Consider the following 24948-nt stretch of genomic DNA (forward strand, 5'->3'; position numbering starts at 1 on the left):
GGGAAATGTATCAGAAATGGACAGATTCCTGGACACATACAACCTACCTAAATTGAACTATGAAGACATAGAAAACCTAAACAGACCCATAACTGAGACAGAAATTGAAACAGTAATAAAGACCCTCCCAACAAAGAAAAGCCCAGGACTGGATGGATTCACTGCTGAGTTCTACGAGACATTTAAAGAAGTACTAACTCCAATTCTTCTCAAACTATTCAGAACAATGGAAAGAGAGGGAATCCCCCCAAATTATTTCTATGAAGCCAGCATCACCTTAATTCCTAAGCCAGAGAAAGATGCAGCATTGAAAGAGAACTACAGACCAATTTCCCTGATGAACATAGACGCAAAAATCCTCAATGAAATTCTCGCCAATAGAATACAACAACACATCAGAAAAATCATCCACCCAGACCAAGTGGGATTTATCGCAAGTATGCAGGGATGGTTCAATGTTCGCAAATCAATCAATGTGATACACCACATTAACAAACTGCAGAAGAAAAAGCATATGATTCTCTCAATAGATGCAGAAAAGGCATTTGATAAAATACAACATCCTTTCATGATGAAAACTCTAAGCAATTGGATATAGAAGAAACATTCCTCAATACAATCAAAGCAATTTATGAAAAACCCATGGCCAGCACCCTATTGAATGGGGAAAATTTAGAAGCACTTCCACTGAGATCTGGTACCAGACAGGAATGTCCACTCTCACCATTGCTATTCAATATAGTAATGGAAGTATTATCCAGAGCCATTAGGCAAGAAAAAGAAATTAAAGGGATACAAATTGGGAAGGACAAAGTCAAACTATCCCACTTTGCAGATGATCTGATTCTTTATTTTGGGGATCCAAAGAACTCTACTGAAAGACTATTGGAACTCATAGAAGACTTTGGCAAAGCAGCAGGATATAAAATCAATGCACAAAAATCAACAGCCTTTGTATACACAAGCAACTCCTTGGCTGAGAAAGAACTGCTGAGATCAATCCCATTCACAATAGCTACAAAAACAATCAAATATTTAGGAATTAACTTAACCAAGGACGTAACAGATCTCTATGATGAGAATTACAAAATGTTAAAGAAAGAAATAGAAGAGGGTACCAAAAAATGGAAAAGTCTTCCATGCTCATGGATTGCAAGAATCACTATCATCAAAATGTCCATTCTCCCAAAAGCAATTTATAGATTCAATGTGATACCAATCAAAATACCAGACATTCTTCTCAGATTTAGAAAAAATGATGCTGAAATTCATATGGAGGCACAGGAGATGTCGAATAGCTAAAGCAATCTTGTACAACAAAAACAAAGTCGGAGACATCACAATACCAGATTTCAGCATTTAAAATCAAAAGAGCATGGTACTGGTACAGAAACAGATGGATAGACAAATGGAACAGATAGAAGCACCAGAAATCCATCCAAACATCTACAGCCAACTTATATTTGATCGAGGATCTAAAACCAATTCCTGCGGAACGACAGTCTATTCAATAAGTGGTGCTGGGAAAACTGGATTCCACATGCAGAAGCATGAAGCAAGACCACTACCTTTCACCTTACACAAAAATCCACTCAACATGGATTAAAGATCTAAGTCTATGACCAGACACCATTAAATTATTAGTGAACATTGGAGAAACCCTGCAACATATAGGCACTGGCAAAGACTTCTTGGAAGAGATCCAACATTGGAAGCAGGATACATAGCAGACTCATAGAATGGCAGATGTCCTATACCACTCTGGCCTCAGAATCAGCCCTTAAGGCATTCAGATCTGGCTGAAGAACCCATGAGAGTATTTCAGGCATGGAAAGCCAAGACACTGTGGCAAAAAAAAAAAATGACCTAAATGAAAGATGTCCCTGAGTGAGATCCCAGCAGAACGAACGGGCCAACAAAGAAGGAGGTACCTTTCTCTGAAGTGAGGAGAGAACTTCCACTTTGACTGTGACCTTGTCTAAATAAGATCAGAGTTGGTGAACTCAAGAGGCTTTCATAGGCTTGGCAACTCATGACAAGAGCCTTGGGTGATTACTGACGTCATAAATAAGAGTGTCAATTGTTAAATCAACAACAGGAGTCACTATGCACCTATTCCCCATGTTCTTAATATGTTGTACTATGTGAATTAACAGTATAACTAGTACTCAAACAGTACTTTATACTTTGTATTTCTGTGTGGGTGCAAACTGCTGAAATCTTTAATTAGTATATACTAAATTGATCTTCTGTATATAAAGATATTTGAAAGTGAATCTTGATGTGAATGGGATGGGAAAGCGAGTGGGTGATGGGATGGTTGCGGGTGGGAGGGAGGTTATGGGGAGAAAAATCTGCTATAACCAAAGGTTGTACTTTCGAAATTTATATTTATTAAATAAAGGTTAAAAAAACTAAGTCTGTGTATATGAAATACATTAAATTGGTATAACTTAAATAAAATTAAAAAGAAAAAAAACAACTCAAAAATATAACATTATCTCCCTCAGTCATCCCTTCTTTCTTTGTTTTTCACTTTAATTTTTGTAATAACATAATTTCAATTTACTTTATACTCACAGGTTAATATACCACTAATCATAATGTTCAACAAGTAAATTAGAAAGACTGCTGTTTCACAAGAATACACACAAGGTGTATAAAAAATGAAATCATAAGCTATCAGTTTCATTGTTATATATATTTTTGTTGTATTCAACATTAACTGTCACAAACCAGAAAAAAACATATGATATTTATTTTTGGGGGCTGGCTTATTTCACTAAGTATAATGGTTTGCAGTTGCATCCAATTTGTTGTAAAACACATACTTCCTTTAGGGTTGAATAGTATTCCATCATGTATATTCACCATGTTTTCTTTATTCAGTCATCAGTTGGACATATGGGCTGATTCCATATCCTTGCTATTATAAATTGAGTTGTTATAAACATGCGGGTACACAATAGTCTTTCATATTCTGATTTCATTTCCTTTGAGTAAATTCCCAGGGGTGGGGTAGCTGAGTCATATGGTAGATTTATTTTCAGATTTCTGAGGAATCTCCATATTTTTTGCCATAATGGTTATAATAATTTACATTCCTAGCTAGAATGTATTAGGGTGCTTTTTTACCGACATCCTTGCCCACATTTGTTATTTTTTGATTTTTGGATGATACCCATTCTAACTGGGATGAGGTAAAACCTTATTGTAGTTCTATTCACATTTCCTTGATGGTTAGTTATCCTGGACATCTTTTCATGTGTCTGTTGGCCATTTGTATTTTTTCCTTTGAAAAATGCCTATCATGTCCTTTGCTGATTTTTAACTGAATTGTTTGTTTTGCTGTTGATGAGTATATTAGGTTCTTTATCTATCCTGGACATTAATTCTTTATGAGATGCATAGTTTGCAAATATTTTCTCTCATTCACTTGGTTGCTCTTCACTTTTTTGAGTGTTTTCTTTGCTATGCAGAATCTTCTTAGCTTGATGTAATCTCATGTGTCTATTTTTGCTTTTATTGCCTGTCAAATTACTAGAGGAAAACATTGGGAAAAGTCTTCAAGACATTGGCATAGGCAAAGGCTTCTTGAGTAAGTCCCAGAAGCACAGATAACTCCTTCTTAATCTCATGTTAAAAATTATTGATCTACAGCCATTTTGACCCTGGGGCAGACTGGGATTGGTCTAAATTTGACTGAGGTATTCAAAATGAATTAATAGGCCCATGTCTGTCTCACAGTTGGCTTGTTGGTGTGGGAGAACTTTGACAGTATTTTTATTAACCTTGTGTCTTTTATGTAGCCTTCTTTATTTTTTTTTCTCTTTTTTTTTATTAATAAGTAGAAGGGCAACAGTGATGTAACTTATCATTTAGTAACCTGTGTAACCACTATAATTATGATGATATTTTATATTTACTCCTCAAAGACAAATAATATCTTTATAAATAAGCCTAGAGCTGAGTATCTATCCTTATTTCACTGTGTTTTATATACCTTCTTCTCACAAATGCAGACAGCCAACTCTACCCTCACTGCTTAGTCTTTATTCATTGTTCTTGATTTCATTTCAACCAAGCCTCTATATACTATTTTCCAACTGTCCTATGGCGGCTTTCTTGATTTTATCCACTTGCCCCCATTTTCAGAACTTCTACTGCACCCTACTCTCTTCTATTCCTGTTTTGTATGGACATTCAGGTATGATGCAGCCCTGAATGAAATGCCAGGTTGAGGAAAAGATTTGGTGGTGGTGTAAGATGATACTGGTGGCATGCTGTGACATTCCTACATAAACAAGGACTTCACTACATATGTCCTCTGTGACTCTTTGTGTTCCCTATTCTCCTGTACCTTTAGCAATACTTATTTTTTTTTCTCTTACACTGATGTATCTTTTTACGGAAGCCCATCATAATGAAAGCTTACAACTATTTTTTTTTGACAGGTAGAGTGGACAGTGAGAGAGAGAGACAGAGAGAAAGGTCTTCCTTTTGCCATTGGTTCACCCCACAATGGCCACTGCGGCCAGCACGCTGCGGCCGGCAAACCGCGCTGATCCATAGCCAGGAGCCAGGTGCTTCTCCTGGTCTCCGATGCAGGTGCAGGGCCCAAGCACTTGGGCCATCCTCCACTGCACTCCTGGGCCACAACAGAGAGCTGGCCTGGAAGAGGGGAAACGAGGATAGAATCCCGTGCCCCACCAGGACTAGAACCCGGTGTGACAGTGCCACAGGTGGAGGATTAGCCTATTGAGCTGCAGCACCGGCCAAAAGCTTACAACTATTAAGGCACTTATGTGTCAGGAATTCTTGCAAAAGGCTGCCAATGCAGTGCCGTAGGTTCAACCACTGCTTTGAGATGCCAGCATGTCATATCAGAATATCACTTCAAGTCTCAGTTGCTCCACTTATGATCCAGCTCCCTGCCAATGCACCTGACAAGGCAGCAGATGATGGCCCAAATGCTTGGGTCCCTGCATGCATATGTGAGACTCAGATGGAATTCCAGGCTCCCGTCTTCATCCTGGCCTCAATTTTATCATTGTGACTATTTGGGGAGTGAACCAGCAGTTGGAAGATACCCCTGTCGGTGTCTTCCTTTCTCTCTGTTACTTTGCCTTTAAAATAAACATAATAAATCTTTGAAAAAATAAAAAGAGCTCTTGCTTTTTCTCCTTTTTGTGTATTTTTCATTTAAACAATACAATGAAATCAATAACATAGTTGAGCAATTCTTGTGTGAAGAAGCTAGCTCCTAAAAGATGAAGTAAGAGGGATAATAAACAATAAGCACCTACCTATTTCATTTACCCTAAAAAGTATAACGTTCATCCATGATAGCATTTTGCTTGCATATGAAGGGGAAATGCTGAAAGTAAGGAGAGGAAGAAGCATCTTCCTTCTCAGTGCTCAGGAAAACATCCTTCAAATGTGTTACTGATCACTAGCATGAAGTATCCAGTGTACTGTTTTTTTTTAATGATTTATCTACTTATTTGAAAGGCAGAGTTGCAGAGGCAGAGGCAGAGGCAGAGGCAGAGAGAAAGAGAAGACTTCCATCTGATGATTCACTCTCCAGACAGCCACAACGGCTGGTTGTGGAGCTAGGAGTTTGTTTCTGGTCTTCCACGCTGGTGCAGGGACCCAAGTAATTGGACAATCATCCACTGCTTTCCCAGGCCACAGCAGAGAGCTGGAGCAAAAGTGGAGCAGCCATGACTCAAATTGGCACCCATATGGGATGCCGGCACTGCAGGTGGTGGCCTCATAGAGGTGGTCTCATAATGATTTGGGGCCACTGGGGCCGGCGCTGTGACAATAGCGGTAAAGCAGCCATCTTCAGTGCCAGAATCCCATATGGGCACCAATTCGGGTCCTGACTGCTCCACTTCTGAGCCAGCTCTCTGCTATGGCCTGGGAAAGCAGTAGAAGATGGCCCAAGTCCTTGGGCCCCTGCACCCATGTGGGAGACCCGGAAGAAGCTCCTGGCTTCTCTCTCTCTCTCTCTCTCTCTCTCTGCCTCTCTGTTACTATTCCTTTCAAATAAATAAATAAATCTTTAAAAGAACAGATTTTATGAAATCATTGTTACATATTTTAATGTGTTCATGTCATTGTGTATTGACTCAGTAAGTTAAGAGCCACCAACACTTAGTGTAATGAGGTAGCAGCAGACTGTCAATAATTTAAACGGTATGTGCTGGCAAGAAATGAGAAATGCATAAGATAAACCATCATAGATCACAGAACTGAGAGTAATGTTTTCCTCTGTGCCTATTGCTTTAAAACAGTAAAATCAGTATCACTGTATATTAAAGTATAATTGCTGGGGCCAGTGCTGTGGTGCAGCGGGTTAACGGCCTGGCCTAATGCGCAGGCATTCCATATGGACGCCGGTTCTAGTCCCAGCTGCTCCACTTCCGATCCAGCTCTCTGCTATGGCCTGGGAAAGCAGTAGAAGATGGCCCAAGTCCTTGGGCCCCTGCACCCAGGTGGGAGACCCGGAAGAAGCTCCTGGCTTCTCTCTCTCTCTCTCTCTCTCTCTGCCTCTCTGTTACTATTCCTTTCAAATAAATAAATAAATCTTTAAAAGAACAGATTTTATGAAATCATTGTTACATATTTTAATGTGTTCATGTCATTGTGTATTGACTCAGTAAGTTAAGAGCCACCAACACTTAGTGTAATGAGGTAGCAGCAGACTGTCAATAATTTAAACGGTATGTGCTGGCAAGAAATGAGAAATGCATAAGATAAACCATCATAGATCACAGAACTGAGAGTAATGTTTTCCTCTGTGCCTATTGCTTTAAAACAGTAAAATCAGTATCACTGTATATTAAAGTATAATTGCTGGGGCCAGTGCTGTGGTGCAGCGGGTTAACGGCCTGGCCTAATGCGCAGGCATTCCATATGGACGCCGGTTCTAGTCCCAGCTGCTCCACTTCCGATCCAGCTCTCTGCTATGGCCTGGGAAAGCAGTAGAAGAAGGCCCAAGACCTTGGGCCCCTGCACCCAGGTGGGAGATCCAGAAGAAGTTCCTGGCTCCTGGCTTCGGATCAGTGCAGCTCCGACCATTGCAGTCAATTGAGGAGTGAACAGCAGATGGAAGATCTCTCTCTCTCTCTCTCTCTCTCTCTCTCTCTCTGCCTCTCTCTCTCTGTGTAACTCTGACTTTCAAATAAATAAATAAACTTTTTTTAAAAGTATAATTGCTATGTTTTAGTTATTTCTCCATTTTGATACTTCCTGATTTTTTTCATTTTTCCTGCCCTGCTTTTATGATTGGGTAAGGTATCATGTCTGCCATGTCTCAATGTCTGCTTCCTTTTTATCATTTTGGATTTGTTTTGCTCTTCTTCACATATATATGCATATCACTAAAGTATTGTGCCATTTTTATACTTCCTTTGTCATTTCTGTTTTTTTCACCTGTTAGCATTTACAGAAATCCAGAGGAGTATAATAATTTGACAGGCTCTGCGAAGCTTGGAAATGTAGGGATTTATGTAACTCATTCCAAATCATGCCAAAACAGATTTAATAGGAAATTTTGAAATATCTGCAGAACAACACAAGCAAACAACCCAAAAGAAACTATGGAAAGTGCAACAATGAAAAGAAAATATGGAAACCCAAAGAGCAAGAGAAAAAGGAGTATAAGATAAAATATGAAGGTCTAGTACACTAATTGAAATTAAAAGTAAAAGAAAGGGTATGAGGTTCAGGTGATATTAAAGATATAATGACTGATGATTATTTAGAATTTATGGAAACAAATATGCAAAATAAATTGGTCAAAAATTCCAAAACAAAGAAAATGAAAAAAAAAAACCCCACACTTGAAATATAGCAGTGAAATTGCTGAATACAAAAGAAAATAAGAAATATAATCAGCCAGAAAATGACAGGTTGCCTTTATAAGAGTTAAAGTAAATTAAAAGCTGATTTGAATAGCTAAATAAAAGCAGATAATGTGAGCCATTCACTATATAATTGAGGAAAACAATTGCCAATCTAGAATATCTATATGTGAAAAAAATGAACAACCTCAAAACTTAGCTAATAGTTTCAGGTGGTAATAACAGTAACCAACTATTTATTTTGGACAAATAAGTTTGTCAGTAAAAAACCCAAACTATTGGAAATTGTAAAGTAAGTAAAGGATATATACTTCAAGCAAAAGAGAAATAATTCCTGACAGAAGTTCTGAAATCAGAAAAGAATAAAGAAGAAACACTGTAAAAATAGATAAGAAAATATAAATAATATTGATTGTAAAATTATAATTTTAATACATCATGGTATTTTAAATATAAAGGGAATGGCTATTAGCAAATAAAGAAATGAATGGATGAATGAAATTGAAGGATTTTAAGATCATTTTATTGTCTGGAAGAAAAATAAAAGAACTGACTTTAATAAGTCAATAAAATAGACTTTAATATATTAAATGTGACTATCTTGACTTGTAATTACTAAAACAAATAGAGGGACACTCATTCGGCATAACAGTTAAGATACACAATTCCCATATTGGAATGCCTGGAAGCTCTCGGCTCCTGGCTTTGGCCTGGCCCAAATGCGGCCATTACAGGCTTTGGGGAATGAACCATCTGATGCAAGATCTCTCTTTCTCTCTCTTTCTCTCTCTTTCTCTCTCTTTCTCTCTCTTTCTCTCTCTTTCTCTCTCTCTTCCCTCTCTTCTTTCCCTTCTTCCTCCTCCTCCTCCTCCTTTTCCTATTACTCCTATCCCTCCTCTCTCTGTAACTCTCTCAAGTAAATTAAAAAAACTTTAAAAATGGTATTTCACTATTATCTCATTATCTGTTTTTTGATGAGCATGAGTTGATTGCAATATTGTAATTGCTGAATGTGAGTTTCATTGTTAGAAGAAATTCTGTGTGGAATAACATGGCAATAAATAAGACATTGACCATGTATGGTAGTTCTGGCAATGTCTCTGGAAATTATTTCATTTAGAATATGGGGCTAGCATTGTGCCACAGTGGTTAAAGCCACTGCAAGGAAAGCCAGCATCATTTATCCCTTTTGAGTCCCGGCTGCTCTACATTCAATTCAGCTCCATGCTAATGCTCCTGGGAAAGCAGTAGAAGATGGCCCCAGTGCTTGGGCCTCTGAACTCATGTTCTGGATCCTGGCTTAGGCTTGCCTCAGCCCTGGCCATTGCAGCCATTTGGGGAGTGAACAAGTAGATGAAAGATCTCTCTCTCTCTCTCTCTCTCTCCCTCTCTCTCTGTAACTCTACCTTGCACATAAATAAATCTTTTTTTAAAAAAAGCTCAAAATATGAAATTAAATGTATGATATATTAAAGATATAATTATCTTATAAACTACTCTTTGCAGCAGTATTAAGTTCCATTTTGTGATATAAATATCACTGTAAACATAGTGATAAGAGTATCCAGTTAAAATCTTCAAGTTCAATGTTCAATAAATTTTAAGTCCTATTTTATGTTTGTAACACTAAACTGAGAAGGAATAAGAATATATCCTTTTTCTTCAGCATATCCGTGTTTCAACAGGCACATGTCATATAAGATTTATAAAATTCTAGGGGCCAGCACCGTGGTTCACTTGGTTAATCCTCCACCTGCAGCACTGGCATCCCATATGGGCACTGGGTTCTAGTCCTGCTTGCTCCTTTTCCAGTCCAGCTCTCAGCTGTGGCCCGGGAGGCAGTGGAGGATGGCCCAGGTGCTTGGGTCCCTGCACCCACATGGTGGACCAACAGGAAGCTCCTGGCTCCTTGCTTTGGATCAATGTAGCTTTGGCCATAGAGGCCATTTGGGGGATGAACCAACGGAGGGAAGACCTTTCTCTCTGTCTCTCTCATTGTATAACTCTGTCAAATAAATTTAAAAAATTCTAAAAGGAACTTGATGTCTACACAAACAAATTTTTTGTATCTCCAAGCTGCCCACTTCTAACAATAACAACAATGCTCAAATCTGAGTGATTCTGTTCTTCTTGCTCCTTGATCAATCAACATTTTTGTCTATTTCCAACCCCACACTCCTGTCTTTTTATTTCTACCCTATCCAAAGTCTTTAAAAGATTTAAAACTACTATTTTAATATGACTCTCTTTATTAGATATCTTATCTTCAATTTTCTTCTTGTATAATCCATAGATAAATTATTTTGAATGATTTATTTCATATTCTTCCATTGTATGAGCGTCTCTGATTTGCCTATGATATGTTCACAATCTTGGTATTTGCCCATTCCTGTCACCTCCGAATCATCCCACACTCTCCCCAAGCTTCTCAATGTTTCCCATATTCATCTAGATATTGATTGTTTAGTGATTCTTGTCTTAAAATCTCAAATTCCATCTCCCCTTCTGTGCAACTATCTAACCTCCCTTACCCACTTCCTGGAGCACAACTCTAGCTCAGTCCTCATATTTTTTATGTTACCAGTCCATACTGACTTGGTCCTTCTTTGAATATGTGTAGTATAGATCATCTCTCTATTTCTAGGCAAACATTTGAAGAGTATTTAATACTTATTGTTACCTAATCACTAACAAGTAGTTTGTAATCAACAAATCTTAAGTAAAGCACCAAGTTTCCAATGTTCTCAAAGATTTGATTTCATTTCTGTCTACTTTAAGAAAGATAACCTAAATGAATATTAATACTCAGAGTGGGATCAGTATGATATCAGCTTAAAACTATTTGTATGAAATTACATATTGATCTGGAATATATCTAATAATCCAATAAGCCTAACATATTTCATAACTGAAACTTCTTTCTCCTACAATGTGTTCTTTGCAATTCTTTTTCTAACTTTTCCCTAAGAAAATTGGCAGCCAAATGGCCTAATAGAGTGAGATATTTTGAAGGAACTGAAAATATTAGCAGTTCCAAGCCCTGAATGTGATTAATGCAATAAGTTTGAATGATTGACCTCACGGTACCCAAAATCAATCTCAGAACTCAGCAGCACTTATTTTACTATCTTCTCATTTTTTAAAGATGTATTTATTTATTTGAGATGCAGAGTGACAGATAGAGAGAGGGAGAGACACAGAGAGAGGTCTTCCATCTACTGGTTCACTGCTCAAATGACCAAAATGGCCAGAGTTGGACCAATCTGAAGCCAGAAGCCAGGAGCTTCCCATGGGTCTTCCATGCAGGTGCAAGGGCCCATGCAGTTGAGTCATCTTCCACTGCTTTTCCAGGCCATCAGCAGGGAGCTGGATTGGAAGTGGAGAAGTCAGGACATGAACTGGTGCCCATACAGCCTCTCATTTCATTTTTTTTTTTGTCTATAATTTCTTTTTTTTTTAATTTTTAAAAACTTTTATTTAATGAATATAAATTTCCAGTATACAGCTTATGGATTACAATGGCTTCCCCTTCCCATAATTTCCCTCCCACCCGCAACCCTCCCCTCTCCCGCTCCCTCTCCCCTTCCATTCACATTAAAATTAATTTTCAATTCTCTTTATATAAAGAAGATCAATTTAGTATATATTAAGTAAAGATTTCAACAGTTTGCACCCACATAGAAACACAAAGTGAAACATACTGTTTGAGTACTAGTTATAGCATTAAATCACAATGTACAGCACATTAAGGACAGAGATCCCACATGAGGAGCAAGTGCACAGTGGCTCCTGTTGTTGACCCAACAAATTGACACTCTAGTTTATGGTGCCAGTAACCATCCTAGGCTGTCGTCATGAGTTGCCAAGGCTATGGAAGCCTTCCAAGTTCCCCGACTCTGATCATATTTAGACAAGGTCATAAAAGACAGAGTGAGGATAGTAACCAATGATCCTAAGAGTGGCATTTACCAGGTTTGAACAATTATACAGCATTAAGTGGGGAAGAGGACCATCAGTACACATAGGTTGGGAGTAGAGCCATTGGTGGTAGAGTAGAGGTTATGATTACAAAGGAATGAGGCCCAAGTGTACTAGACAGGGTCTAGAACAAAGGACAGAGTCATTATTAGAGGAGCTAAGAAAGGTGTTGTCTAAGCTACAATTAAGTTTTCTGATTGAGAGGCAAATAGAACCTGATAGAAGGGGCTTGATAATAATCTGGTGGGCTTTAGGCCTTGTAAGTTAAGAGGCCCAGACCTATCTATCTCTTCACATGGCGTATATCCTAAGGGAGGTGTGAACCTCCTAGGGGAAGGCACTCTGTTGACTTTCATTACTTGGCTGGCCTGGGAGGAGAGCTGGCCAGGTAAAGGCAGGGGGCATCTCTAACAAGAAATTTACACTTCTGCCTGCAATGTTGCTGACCCTACTTGACCATCCCCTCAGCTGCAGTGGTCACTTTGGAAGTTGGGCTGAGTGAACGGCTTTTCAGCTTGGAGCCAATAAGATCTGTGGCTCTGACCTGGGCATCCTTCGATTCCAGGGCAGGTCCATTTCCAGTGACCCAACTCTTGGCAGAGCTGCCAGGGCTCTTCACAAGCTGACTTCTGCTGAAGCCCAGGCTTACCACATTGAAAGCCACTGCAGTGGACTGGTCTGTTGGGTCTCCTTGAGGGCAGATCACCGTACAGATCAGCCATTAATAGGCCTGCCACCCATTGCTTCTGATGCCTAGCTTTCTTTTCCTCCTGGTTTGTGTTAAAGCAGACCAGAGGATGCAAGTCAAGGGAGAATCCAAGATGGCGGAATAGGAAGGGAGCACATTGATATTCTTCAGCAAGACACAGGTTAATAAAAGTGGAGATACTGCAGGGTCAAGGAAGAGTAGGGGAAGAAACAACAGAGGAAACTCTACCGGAACTAGTGATTCACAGCGGACCTGCGTGGAGAGCGTGGGAGCCCAAGTTCGGGACACCAGCAGCAGACTCAACGCACCAGCGCTGGAACGCGAGGTGAGCCGAACCTCCATAGCCCGAGACACCAGCGGGCAAGCGGAAAGAGGAGGCTAGAGGGAACGAGGCTTGAAACTCCGTGGGGAAAAGTTCACCAGGCTAACTAGAAGAGAGAGAGGGGAAAAAAAAAAAAGTGACCGAAACGGACACGAGTTTCTCTCTCTCCGCTCACCCCTCAAGGGCGAGCAAGACAAAGAGCAGGCGCCATTTTGGACATACGTCATAAGCAGGGCGACCTCAGGTCTGCACCGGCCCTGAGCCTAGCAGAAAAACCTGACTCTGGGGGGAGGGGTGAAATAACTGGAGATTAGCATCTAACTTGGCAACCCAGTGGGAGACTGCAGGAGAATTGGAGCCCACACCGAGGGCAGCAGAGATTCCCTGTGTGTTCCTTGGGAAAGAGCTTCCAATCTCTGGCTCTTGTGGGTATATCATTTGCCTGCTAACTACCTCTCATTTCATTTTTTAAACATTTGAATATCACTGAAACTCACAAAAGAAACCCAAATCTCAAAGATTCTATTAGCATACTTAACATTTAAAACTTAACATAATAATGATAAGCTAATACTAATTGTGCACTCACCATGTTTCAAGTATTATTTCAAGTATTTATTAACTTTTGCAACCACCACAATACTTTGTGGTTTAGGTATTGTTATTATTATATTCACTTAAAAGATGAGGTACTGAAGCAGACCCTTGAGAAACTTTTGCCTGTGGACTCACTGCTGGTAATGACTAAGTTGGAAATCAAAATCAGGGAATTTAGTAAATTAATTCAACAACTTCAGTAGCTCTAGCAGAGTTCAGAATATATATAATTATTTCTTTTGGAAAATAATCATCATTGGTTTCTAATTGTATTACATTATTATTTATGGTAGTCTTTACTTCACAATATTAGATTTTGCCTTAATCTTTCTAGGGAAAATTTGAAACCAGACATGTATCTTATATGGCAAATGGATCGCCCAGTTGGTTAAATATATTACATTTTTGCTGGAGGATGGGAATGTATTTAATACTTAAAATTAGATTGAATAAAGCAGAAAGAAAGAAGTAACTTTTTATAAGGTTTTTATGTTGTGGAGAGATAAGAGAATTTATGGGACTATGAGAGGTAGATGGCATTTCCTAGTTTATAGTGAAATTCATTTATTGAAATTACTTCATTCCCATATTCATCTTCAAAATCATTTATGAGCTGTGACAGAGCTCTGACAGCTCTTTGGAAGTGTCCAAAAGACCTAAATATTAATCAACGGTTTCAAATTCCAGATTTATTTCACTGGTATTTAGAAAAAAAAAATTTCATATGACTTCCCTGCCATTATCAGATGAGAGAATGCATTTTAAACTGAATTCTGTTAAGCAGTCATACATTCAACTTTGGCTCCATTCTATGTAAGAAATTGAATGGAATGTGAGCTATTTAATGAGTAACATGGCAAGTTCATTTTCTGGTTTGGACTAGTTTCCTGAAAATTACTTTGGGATCCGTAAAATATTAGAAAGCAGTAACTGTTTAAAATTATGAACTAGGAGGCTGGCACCGTGGTGGAGCAGTTAAAGCTGCCACCTGCACTGCCAGCTTCCCATATGGGTGCTGGTTCGAGTCCTGGCTGCTCCTCTTCCAATCCAGCTCTCTGTTATGGCCTGGGATAAGCAATAGAATGTGGTCCAAGTCCATGGGCTCCTGTACCCACATAGGAGACCTGGAAGAAGCTCCTGGCTCCTGGATTCAGATCTGCGTAGCCCCAGCTGTTACGACCATTTGGGGAGTGAACCGGCAGATGGATGACCTCTGTCTTTTTTTCTCTGCCTCTTTCTCTCTGTAACTTTGCCTTTCAAATAAATAAATATTTATTTTAAAAAAGTAGAATTTAAAATATTAACTATATGATTGATTTGATAATTTGAAAAGTTGAGAGACAGAGAAGGACAGAGATCTTCCATCCAGTGGATCACTCATCAAATGCCTGCAACAACTGGAGCTGGTCCAGGCCAAAGCTAGGTCCTGGGAACTCAATCCAGATTTCCCACAAAGCAAGCAGGGACTCAACTACCTGAGCCATCACCTGTTGCTTCCCAGTTGCACACTGGCAGGAATATGGAATAGAGAACAGAGCTGGGACTTGACTCCAGGCCTGTGATACTGTATGTGGTCATCCCAAGTGGTGCCTTAACTACTATGCCAAATGTCTGCTCCTTAGTTTTGGTGTCTCCTATGATCCTTTTTGTCTTATTACCATAATACATAGTAATATGTGATACTTATTTTCTTTTTTTTAAACTTTTATTTAATAAATATAAATTTTCAAAATACAGCTTTTGGTTAACAATGGCTTTTTCCCCCATAACTTCCCTCCCACCCGCAACCCTCCCCTTTCCCGCTCCCTCTCCCATCCCATTCACATCAAGATTCATTTTCAATTGTCTTTATATGCAAAAGATCTATTTAGTATATATTAAGTAAAGATTTCAACAGTTTGCATCCACACAGAAACACAAAGTGTAAAGTACTGTTTGAGAACTAGTTATAGCATTAATTCACATTGTACATCACATTAAGGACAGAGATCCTACATGAGGAGTAAGTGCACAGTGACTCCTGTTGTTGACTTAACAAATTGACACTCTTGTTTATGGCATCAGTAATCACCCTAGGCTCTTGCCAAGGCTATGGAGGCCTTTTGAGTTCACCAACTCTGATCATATTTAGACAGGGTCATAGTCAAAGTGGAAGTTCTCTCCTCCCTTCAGAGAAAGGTACCTTCTTCTTTGATGACTTGTTCTTTCCATGGGTGTGGCTTTTTCATATTCATTTTTTCCTTCTTCTAATCAGATGCTGAGGACAATGAATAACTCCAGGACAATAGAGTCACAATACAGAAGAGTCCCTGCAAATGGAGGAAAGTTGCTGACTTCTAATTACTATGACAGGAATAGCATATTCTTAAAAATAGGAGCTAAATATTTCATAATTTCTGATGGAAAATTAATTCATATAATCAAAAATTGATAAACCAAGTAATGGGAGCATAAATACATGATACGGAGATTTGTTGGCAAACACTAGGGATAAAAGGCAAAAACTAGAAGCAGCCATGATGAAAAGAAGCCATGATGATACTGCTGCAGGGCAGGACTAAAGACTGATAGGAGGGCAATGGACGAAGGGGCTCATTATAAACTTAAATTCTGCTTCCAGTGACATCTCTACCATTTACTAGATGTGTGATCTTTGACAAAATATTTAGCATCTCTTAACTTTAGATTCTTTTTGTATAACACAGAAAATATAACTACCTCATAGCTATCTAAAAAATATGTTAGTACATGAAGAATAAAGTGAACCCCAATCATTTTAGAAACAATGTGTATTTTAAGAGTTAAAGCATGGGCCCAGTATTGTGGTGCAGTGGGTTGAGCTGCTGCCTGCAGTGCTGACATGCCACATAAGTGCCAGTTCAAGTCCTGGCTGCTCTGCTTCCAATTCAGCTCCCTGCAATTGCACCCGAAAAAGCAGTAGAAAATGGCCCAAACGCTTGGGGCCCCTGGTACCAACATGCAGAGACCCAGATGAAGCTCTTGTATCCTGGCTGTTGAAGTCGTTTGGGGAACAAACCAGCTGATGGAGGATCTCTCTCTTTTTCTCCCTCTCTCCCTCTCCCCCCTTCTCTCTCTGTAATGCTTTCAAATGAATAAGCATTTTTTTTAAAAAAAGAAAAGGAGTTAAAGCAATATTATTTATTCATTATTCAGATAATGAATAAATACATTTTATAGTCATATAATATTCATGTATATTAATCATATGCAAACACAGAAAGTAATTTATATGCAGATATATCTATGTACTTTCATGATATTGCTGTTTCCCAACAATTTTGTGCATAAGTAGAAGCATTTTAATATCTAGTTTAACAAAAGAGAAAAATTATATCATAAAGAGGTTTGTTACTTAGCTAAACTCATGTTTTAATTAGTAATGGATTTTTCAGAAAGTTTATAGTTTATTAGTTGTACTAGTGATTATGATTTCAGTATGGTTTTGTCAGAAAGATTAAGATTACTGTGATTGTGTTTTTGGTGTTTTTTTTTTAAGATTTATTTATTTATTTGAAAGTCAAAGTTACAGAAAGAGAGTGAGGGAGAGAGAGAGAAATCTTCCATCTGCTTGGTCACTCCTCAAATGGCCACAATGGCCTGGACTAGGCCAGGCCAAAGCCAGGAGCCTGGAACTCCATCTGGGTTTCCCACATGGGTGTCAGGGGCCAAAGCACTTGGGCCATCTTCAGCTGCTCTCCCAGGGGCATTAGCAGAGAGCTGGATGGGAAGTGGAGCAGCCAGGGCATGAACCAATGTCCCTAAGGGATGCTGGCATCACAGACAGTGACTTAATCCTCTGTACCACAAAACAAATAATTCACTGGGGTCTTTGGCAATAGAACTTCTGTTAGACCTCTCAGTTGCAGAGATGCCTACTTGCTCGGGAGGACGCCCAAAAATCCAGACTCCAGACGAGTTGATGCAAAAAGCATGAGGTTTTTATTGAACATTTGCACAAACGGGTCCCCACCTCAGGTGGTGAGGAGCCCTGAGCGGCAGTTTCACACAGGTTATATAGGCAAGGAATTAGCATATTCCTAATGCGCATGCATAAAATGCAGGCGGAGAATGCTGTGGTGTTACAGGATTGGTCAGTTCAGAGGGACCATTAGCATATGGGAGAACGCTGGCGAAGAATGCTGAGGGAGAGTGCTGGTGGAGAATGCAGAGGTGGCACGGGATTGGCTGGTTCAGAGGGACAATTAGCATACTGGAGAATGCTAATGGAGAGTGCTGAGGATTGGCCAGTTGCAATGACATCATAAGTGCGCGCCTAGAGACTCTCCGAAGGGGAGGGGCAGTTCTGCTCTGGGCGTGCCTAGAGATTCTCTGAAGGGGATTGACTTTTCCTTCCCAGAGAACGTCCTGCCTGCTAGACTCTGGGGAACATCTAACCTCTTAAGAAGCCCCTAATATTTGCCCAGGCCTAGTTTCTTGTCCCTCCCCGCTGTAAGGGTCCTTCACTTCCAGTGGGTAACAGAGCAGAGGTGGACTCTAGTAAGCTGAAGAGGTAATATAAAGGAGAGGTACTTTTAAAGAGTCACCAGTGCTAAGAATTTTGTCTGTGAACAAAGGTGAATGATGGAGAAGTAAACGGAGGAGAATGTATGCTCATGGAATGTGGGGAACCACAGGCCCGCTGCTCGTCACAACCATTCCCTGTGGCTGGAGGTCACATAGCCTGGCTCACTTAAACCGAAACAATGGACTGAAGTACGTCCTGTTTTTCATGCAGGACTCAAACTGAAACAATAGTTTGAGGAACCACATCCTGTTTTTCATGCCCATTTTTAGTAATCGGGCTGTGGACTATAAAAGGGGGTTGCTGGAGGGGATGGGAGGAGAGAGGAGAAAGAAAAGAGTGTGCAGACTGCAGCGCTGACAATAAAAAGTTCTACAAGAACCGAATCAACAACGACTGTGTGGTGATTTTGTTGGGCTCTCACGGGTGAGGGACCGACAAGTGGTGCCGTGACTCAGATCGCCGGACCGGTCGCTGGAATCAGGTAAGAGCAATTTGAAATGTATATATACAGGAATCTAGGTGGGCAACGGATACGCCTAGGAGTTTGCTGCAGAATAACATAAAATAACCATGGGGAATAGTTCATCTACAACAAAATTGCGCCTAGTGCTGAGTCATTTGTTAGAGAAAACGGGGACGCCGTGAAAGCAGCTGCGATCTGCGCATTCACGAGATCTGTGGCAGAAGTTTTGCCTTGGTTTCTAGAGAATGGCGACCTAGAAGAAAGCCAATGGCGAAGGGTAGGCAGACAGTTAAGAGCTGCAGGGAAACCACAGGAGATTCTCAGATTGTGGCAAGTCATTGATCAGGCCTTACGGGATGATTCAGAGCCAATAATGCGCCTACTCGATGAAGGGGCGGAAATATTAGAAGAGGTCCAGCGAGCCTCACAAGCAGGAAGTCAGCATGAGGATGAGAGGGCCTCAGAGAATGGAGATGAAAGGGTGTCCGAGGATGGACGAGGATGGAGACAAGGAGAGACCCCCACCCACGGCTCCTCCAGTTCCTTCCTTACATCCGGAGATCCCGCCTGGCCCAGGGGTCTCTGCCTGTTCCTGTAAGTTTGCCAATTTAAGCATGCAGGATCCGGCTAGATGGAGACCTCTGGTCTTATCCAAGGGACCTCCTGAGATAAAAGGACAGGACACAGGTGATTACTCGGGGAAGGGCACTTCTGTGGAAGGAAGAGAAAATTTAACTAAGCACCGTGGCGTGCCCCCAAAATGGGAGGAATACCATAAGATTGACCAGGTGCTCCCCGTAGTAGTGGATGCCCAGGGCCTACGGGGATGGATGCCTTTGGACCATAAGTTATTAAAGGAATTGCAGCAGGCTGTACAGTTATACGGGCCCCATGCCAATTTCACCAAGGCCGTCCTGCAAAGTATCAGCACGCAGGGGTTGGTCCCTGACGACTGGAGGAGACTTGTGAATGCCGTTCTGGGAGGGGGAGATTTCCTCCTCTGGTCAGCAGCTTATAGGGAACTGGTCAGACATCAGGCTGCAGTAAATGCAGCAGCGGGACAACCCGCCTGGAACAAGGACATGTTAAATGGTGAAGGAGTCTTTCACGAAGAGAGTAATCAAGAATGCAGGCAGAGAGTTAGCACGAAAAGCGTGGAAAGTAATCCCAAAGAGAGGAGAAACCAGGCACAGTCTGTCAAAAATTGTACAGGGGCCTTCTGAGCCCTATGCTGACTTTGGTCTTGAAGGTTTCATGTTTTATTGGATTTGTCTGTCTTTAATGTTTGAGTGATTACCTAACCCTAATCAGATCTAGCCCACAGCCTTGGTTACTAGTTTTTGGCTGAGCGGTTTGACTCTCTAACAGTTTAAATTCTCAAGTGGAGTCTAACAACTTTGGGACTTCCAGTAGGATCCCTGGAACTCTCAAAGAATGAGACTCTAAATTTGTTAAAGTAACAACTGTTTGAGTCAATTCAAATTATACAAAGTGTATTAAAATGTTGTAAATAATGCCAGACCTATGTTGTATTCATGTTTTTGCTTTCTAGCTAAAGTGGTCTTATGTTCTGTGTATACAAGTCTTTACATGTCCTTAATATGCTTTAAACTTGTTTCTTTTACAGATCTATTTTTGCAAAAACTATAGTGTCTCCTTTTAACAATGTCTACTTAATTGGTTACTCTGCTGTTTCTAAAGTTCTCTTTTTACATCTGTTAAATAGTTCTGAGCTATGTGAGGATTTTGTGTGCTAACTCTTATGTTCAAGGTTTTTATTTCTGGTTTCCAAGGTAATCTAGTGTGTACTCTACTGTCTCTGTTAAGTTCAGACTGATGAAAAGCATTGTTAAATATCATTATGATTAGACCTGGTCTAAAAGTGTTAAGATCACCCTGTCTAATGAAGGGCTATCATTTCAGGATGTTAAAAAATTATATTCTAACCAGATACTCTAAGTTCTCTTGGCACCTTTAACAAAGTTTCTAAAAATCAAAGTTCTAAATTCTCTAAACTTTTGGTATCTCCAAAAGGGCCCCTGGAGATGTCAAAAGATATATCTCTCATCTTACAGAGATAATAACCAATTGGGATGTTTAAAAGTGCTGCCAAGATGCAAAATGATTCAACACTCTACTAAAATTCCTCACAGCCCACAGGAAATTTTTCAAAAGGGTCAAGGGAATCAAGGTTCCAAAAACACTGGGGACATTTAACCCCTAAACCTCAGATGCTCATTAGATGGAGAGACCCTCTCACCCGACTCTGGAGAGGTGATTCAGTTGGGAAGAGGATTTGGCTGTGTGTTCCCCATAGGGGAGTTGACTCCAATTTTAATACCGGCCAAAAATATTGGGCCTATGCCTGATGCAAGTAACAACCCACCCAGGGAGTGGTTTGCCCCTGAGGGAGATCCCCTTGTCTTTCCTGTTCCAGAAACGGACAGAGATCCAGAGGCAGGTGATGATGCAGACGCTGTGATCCTGACAAGAAGTGCCCGGCCCAGTGATGGGGGATTTGATGACCCAAACGTGATCATCAAAACACTTCAGGAAGGAGACAACACCTTGGTAGGCCTAGGTACTGCTGTTGCCCCATCCAGGAGCACACAGGTATTGGACTGGCAAGACCAGGAGGGTGCTACGGGCAAGGCGCAACCTTACATATGTGCAATCCCAATTACGCTGTGGGGAAGAGACATAAGCTGGTCTCTAATCGTAATTGACTTGAAGGATTGCTTTTTCTCTATTCCACTACATCCTAGAGACACACAGAGATTCACTTTTACCATTCCAGCTATTAATCATGAGGGCCCCGATAACAGATTTGAATGGAAAGTCCTCCCCCAGGGCATGACTAATAGTCCGACTCTATGCCAGTTGTTTGTGTCATGAGCCATAGACCCCTTTCAGGAACAGCATAAGAATGTTAAAATTTTTCACTATATGGATGACATATTAATCACCACTGCCCAAGATAGGGTATTAGAAAAGGCATTTATTACCTTGACCCATTGCTTACAGGAGGCAGGCTTGCAAATTGCCCCAGAGAAGGTTCAAAAGGAGACAGTGGTCCAGTATTTGGGATTAAAATTGACTCTGGTTAGTGTGAGCCTTTAGAATTTTCCATCACTACTGCAGGGTTAAAAACATTAAATGATTTCCAAAAATTATGTGGAAACCTAAATTGGATCCAGCCCTACTGCAAATTGACTACTGAGGAGATGCTTCCACTATTTCATATATTGGAGGGCGACTCCTAGCTTAACTCACCACGACAACTAACCTCAGAAGGAGCTACAGTTTTAACTAAAGTAGAGAAGCGCCTCAAATCCATGCCGATGCAGAGGCACGAATTATCCGAGCCCATACAAATTCTTGTGTTTATGGAACAAATATACCCCTTTGCCATTATCTGGCAGGGTGGTCCCTTGTTGTTCGTATATCCACAGGCTCATCTACCTCGAGTACTATACACACAGTGGGTAGCTGTAGCTGATTTGTTGTTAAGTGCAATTAAGAAAACTGTAGAAACTTCAGGGCTACACCCAGAACGCTGTATTGTGCCTTTCAGCAAGGAAGCAGTGGATGCATGGACAAGGGAGTTGTGGGAATGGGCATATATTGCTTTAATCTTACAGATAGAGATAGATAATCATTATCCTAATCACCCCTTTGTTACCTTTTGTAGAGAGGTTCCAATTGCGCATACACGCAAAGTCCAGAAACACCCTATAGCAGGGGCTCCGACCGCGTTTACGGATGGAGCAAAAGGAGGGACTGGAGCTGCATTGTTGAATGCTCATCGCTACTTTGTCTTAACTGCCTCTCCCTCCCCTCAACATGCAGAATTAGCTATTATTGCCCTTCTTTTGAGAAAAGAATTAGGCCCCTTGAATATATTGTCGGATAGCGCATATGTAGTTAATGCGGTTAAAGTCCTGGACCAAGCATGTGCTATCTCTTAAAGCATCCACCATTTATCCCTATTTGCTTCAAATTCACGATCTGCTGGTGCAGAGAGAGCATGGTATTTTTATAGATCATAATAGGGCTCATTCAAATTTACCTGGACCGCTTAGCAAGGGCAATATGCTAGCCGATTATTATTCACATTTTTTGCTTGCATGTTCTGCTTTACAAGAGGCAAAACAGTTTCATTTTAAGTGGCATGTAAATAGTACCACCCTTAGCCAGAAATATAATATCCCTCGGAGGCAAGCTGAAGATATTATAAAGTCCTGTGAAAAATGTGCAGTTTCTATACCTCCCAGGCTTCCAGCAGGTGCCAACCCTCGTGGCCTCAAGTCCTGCCATATTTGGCAGATGGATGTTACCCACATTCCTTCTTTTGGCCGTCAAAGCTGTGTACATGTCTCTGTAGACACGTTCTCTGGCGTGGTGATGGCCACAGCCTTGATTAAAGAAGGGGCTCAACAGGTTATCTAACATTGCTTGCAATCTTTTGCTGCATGGGGTGTGCCCAAACTTATTAAAACAGATAATGGCCTGGCATATACGTTGGCTCGTTTTGCTAAATTTACTGTGGCATTTGGTATCAAGCATATTACTGGTATTCCCTATAATCCCCAAGGTCAAGCCATCGTTGAACGCACTCATGCTTATCTAAAGGCCTTAATAAATAAACAAAAAGGGGGGATAGGGGGATATGCGGTATCCAATAAAGATGCTTTAGCCTTAGCATTCTATACCACAAATTTTTTAAATAAAAAGAAATGTGGAAAAACCCCAGCAGAGATCCATTTGCAAGAAGTAAAGGAGCTGATTCAATGGATAATGTAGAAGGATTTACAAGATAACCAATGGAAGGGCCCATTCCCTTTGTTACGAAGGGTGCGAGGTGCGGTCTGTTTTTCTCCACAGGGAGCCTCACAACTGGTTTGGGCACCAGAGAGAAGGATTCGGCTGCTTGAGAAAGACCCAGAGGAGCAACCCTCGGAACTGTCTGCCGAACCGGCTGCAGAGACGAACGAATGAAAAGACTGTTGTGTGCCCTTTTGATAGCCTTGCTGTTAATCTGCCTTGCTGCAGCTTTGGGAATTATTATTGATTGTGCTTTAGATGTATTTGTTGGAGCTCAAAATGCTTCATGGGTATAAGATATTTGCCTTAATGCTGATGGTGGCGAGTGTTGCCTGCAATGAGAAAGAAGGTGTCTCTTGGGGATTGCTTAGGGCACTTGCCTGGCCTAGGCCTCTGTCCAATACCTCAGCTTACTTGCCTGTTATTATTGCTGGAAAGGCAACAGCGCACCAACTTGGTGATCCGACAGGCTATGTTGGCCATCCAGCGGGACGACCCCCATGATGAAGCGATTTGGCTCAGCATGCTGGAGCGGTAGTCAATCACGGGTAACCACTGGCAAGCACACGGAGCAACCTAAGACAGAACAGGGAGACAAGCCGCTCCCTGTTTCCATGACGGGTAAGCCCATGGTGCGTTGCTGGGGACCTAAGACAGGCACGCTCTCTTGCTAGAAAACTAAAAAGGGGGAGCTGTGAGGAACCACAGGCCAGCCGCTCGTGACAACCATTCCCTGCGGCTGGAGGTCACATAGCCTGGCTCACTTAAACCGAAACAATGGACTGAAGTATGTCCTGTTTTTCATGCAGGACTCAAACTGAAACAATAGTTTGAGGAACCACATCCTGTTTTTCATGCCCATTTTTAGTAATCGGGCTGTGGACTATAAAAGGGGGTTGCTGGAGGGGACGGGAGGAGAGAAGAGAAAGAAAAGAGTGTGCAGACTGCAGCGCTGACAATGAAAAGTTCTACGAGAACCGAATCAACGACTGTGGTGATTTCGTTGGGCTCTCGCGGGCGAGGGACCGACAATGGAAATATTTGTTTTGGGTTTTAAGACGTAAGAAACTTAAGCCATCATTGATGTTGATGACAGCAAACCAAAAAATGAAAACAGTTGAATACACTGGAAAGAAAGTGAACAACAGGTTGACTCAGGTCTTGGAATGAGGGGGTCTGAGAATCCAGTAGGAGGAGTAAACTTTAATTCCATAAACAGGTCAGAAGGAAGAAAGGATGATATAGATGCAGGTAAATGTGTAGGTTTGGTAGGAAGAAATTTCGGTGTCAGATGACCTATTAACTTAAGAAGTAACAGAAGAAGTACAAAGGGATTTAAGAATTGAATCAAATGAAAACCACGGAAAATGCAAACCAATACTTACACAGGAGACCTAAGAGTTTCAGGAAATACCAAGAATCCAGGTATGGTTGAATGGAGTCCACCAATTTATACAGTGATTAAGCTGCATAGTTTTGTGCTATTCTCCAGAAGCAATAATCAAATAAGTATTTGGCAGAGGAACAGAAACTTAAAAAAAGAAAGCATATGTGGAAAACTGACTTCATACTGACGTGTGCAAACACATATAAAATTCAGGGTAATTGGAAGGTTTTCAAAAATATCTTCATAGTTCC

This window comes from Lepus europaeus, chromosome 15 (assembly GCF_033115175.1).
Source record: "Lepus europaeus isolate LE1 chromosome 15, mLepTim1.pri, whole genome shotgun sequence".
NCBI classification, from domain to species: Eukaryota; Metazoa; Chordata; class Mammalia; order Lagomorpha; family Leporidae; genus Lepus; species Lepus europaeus.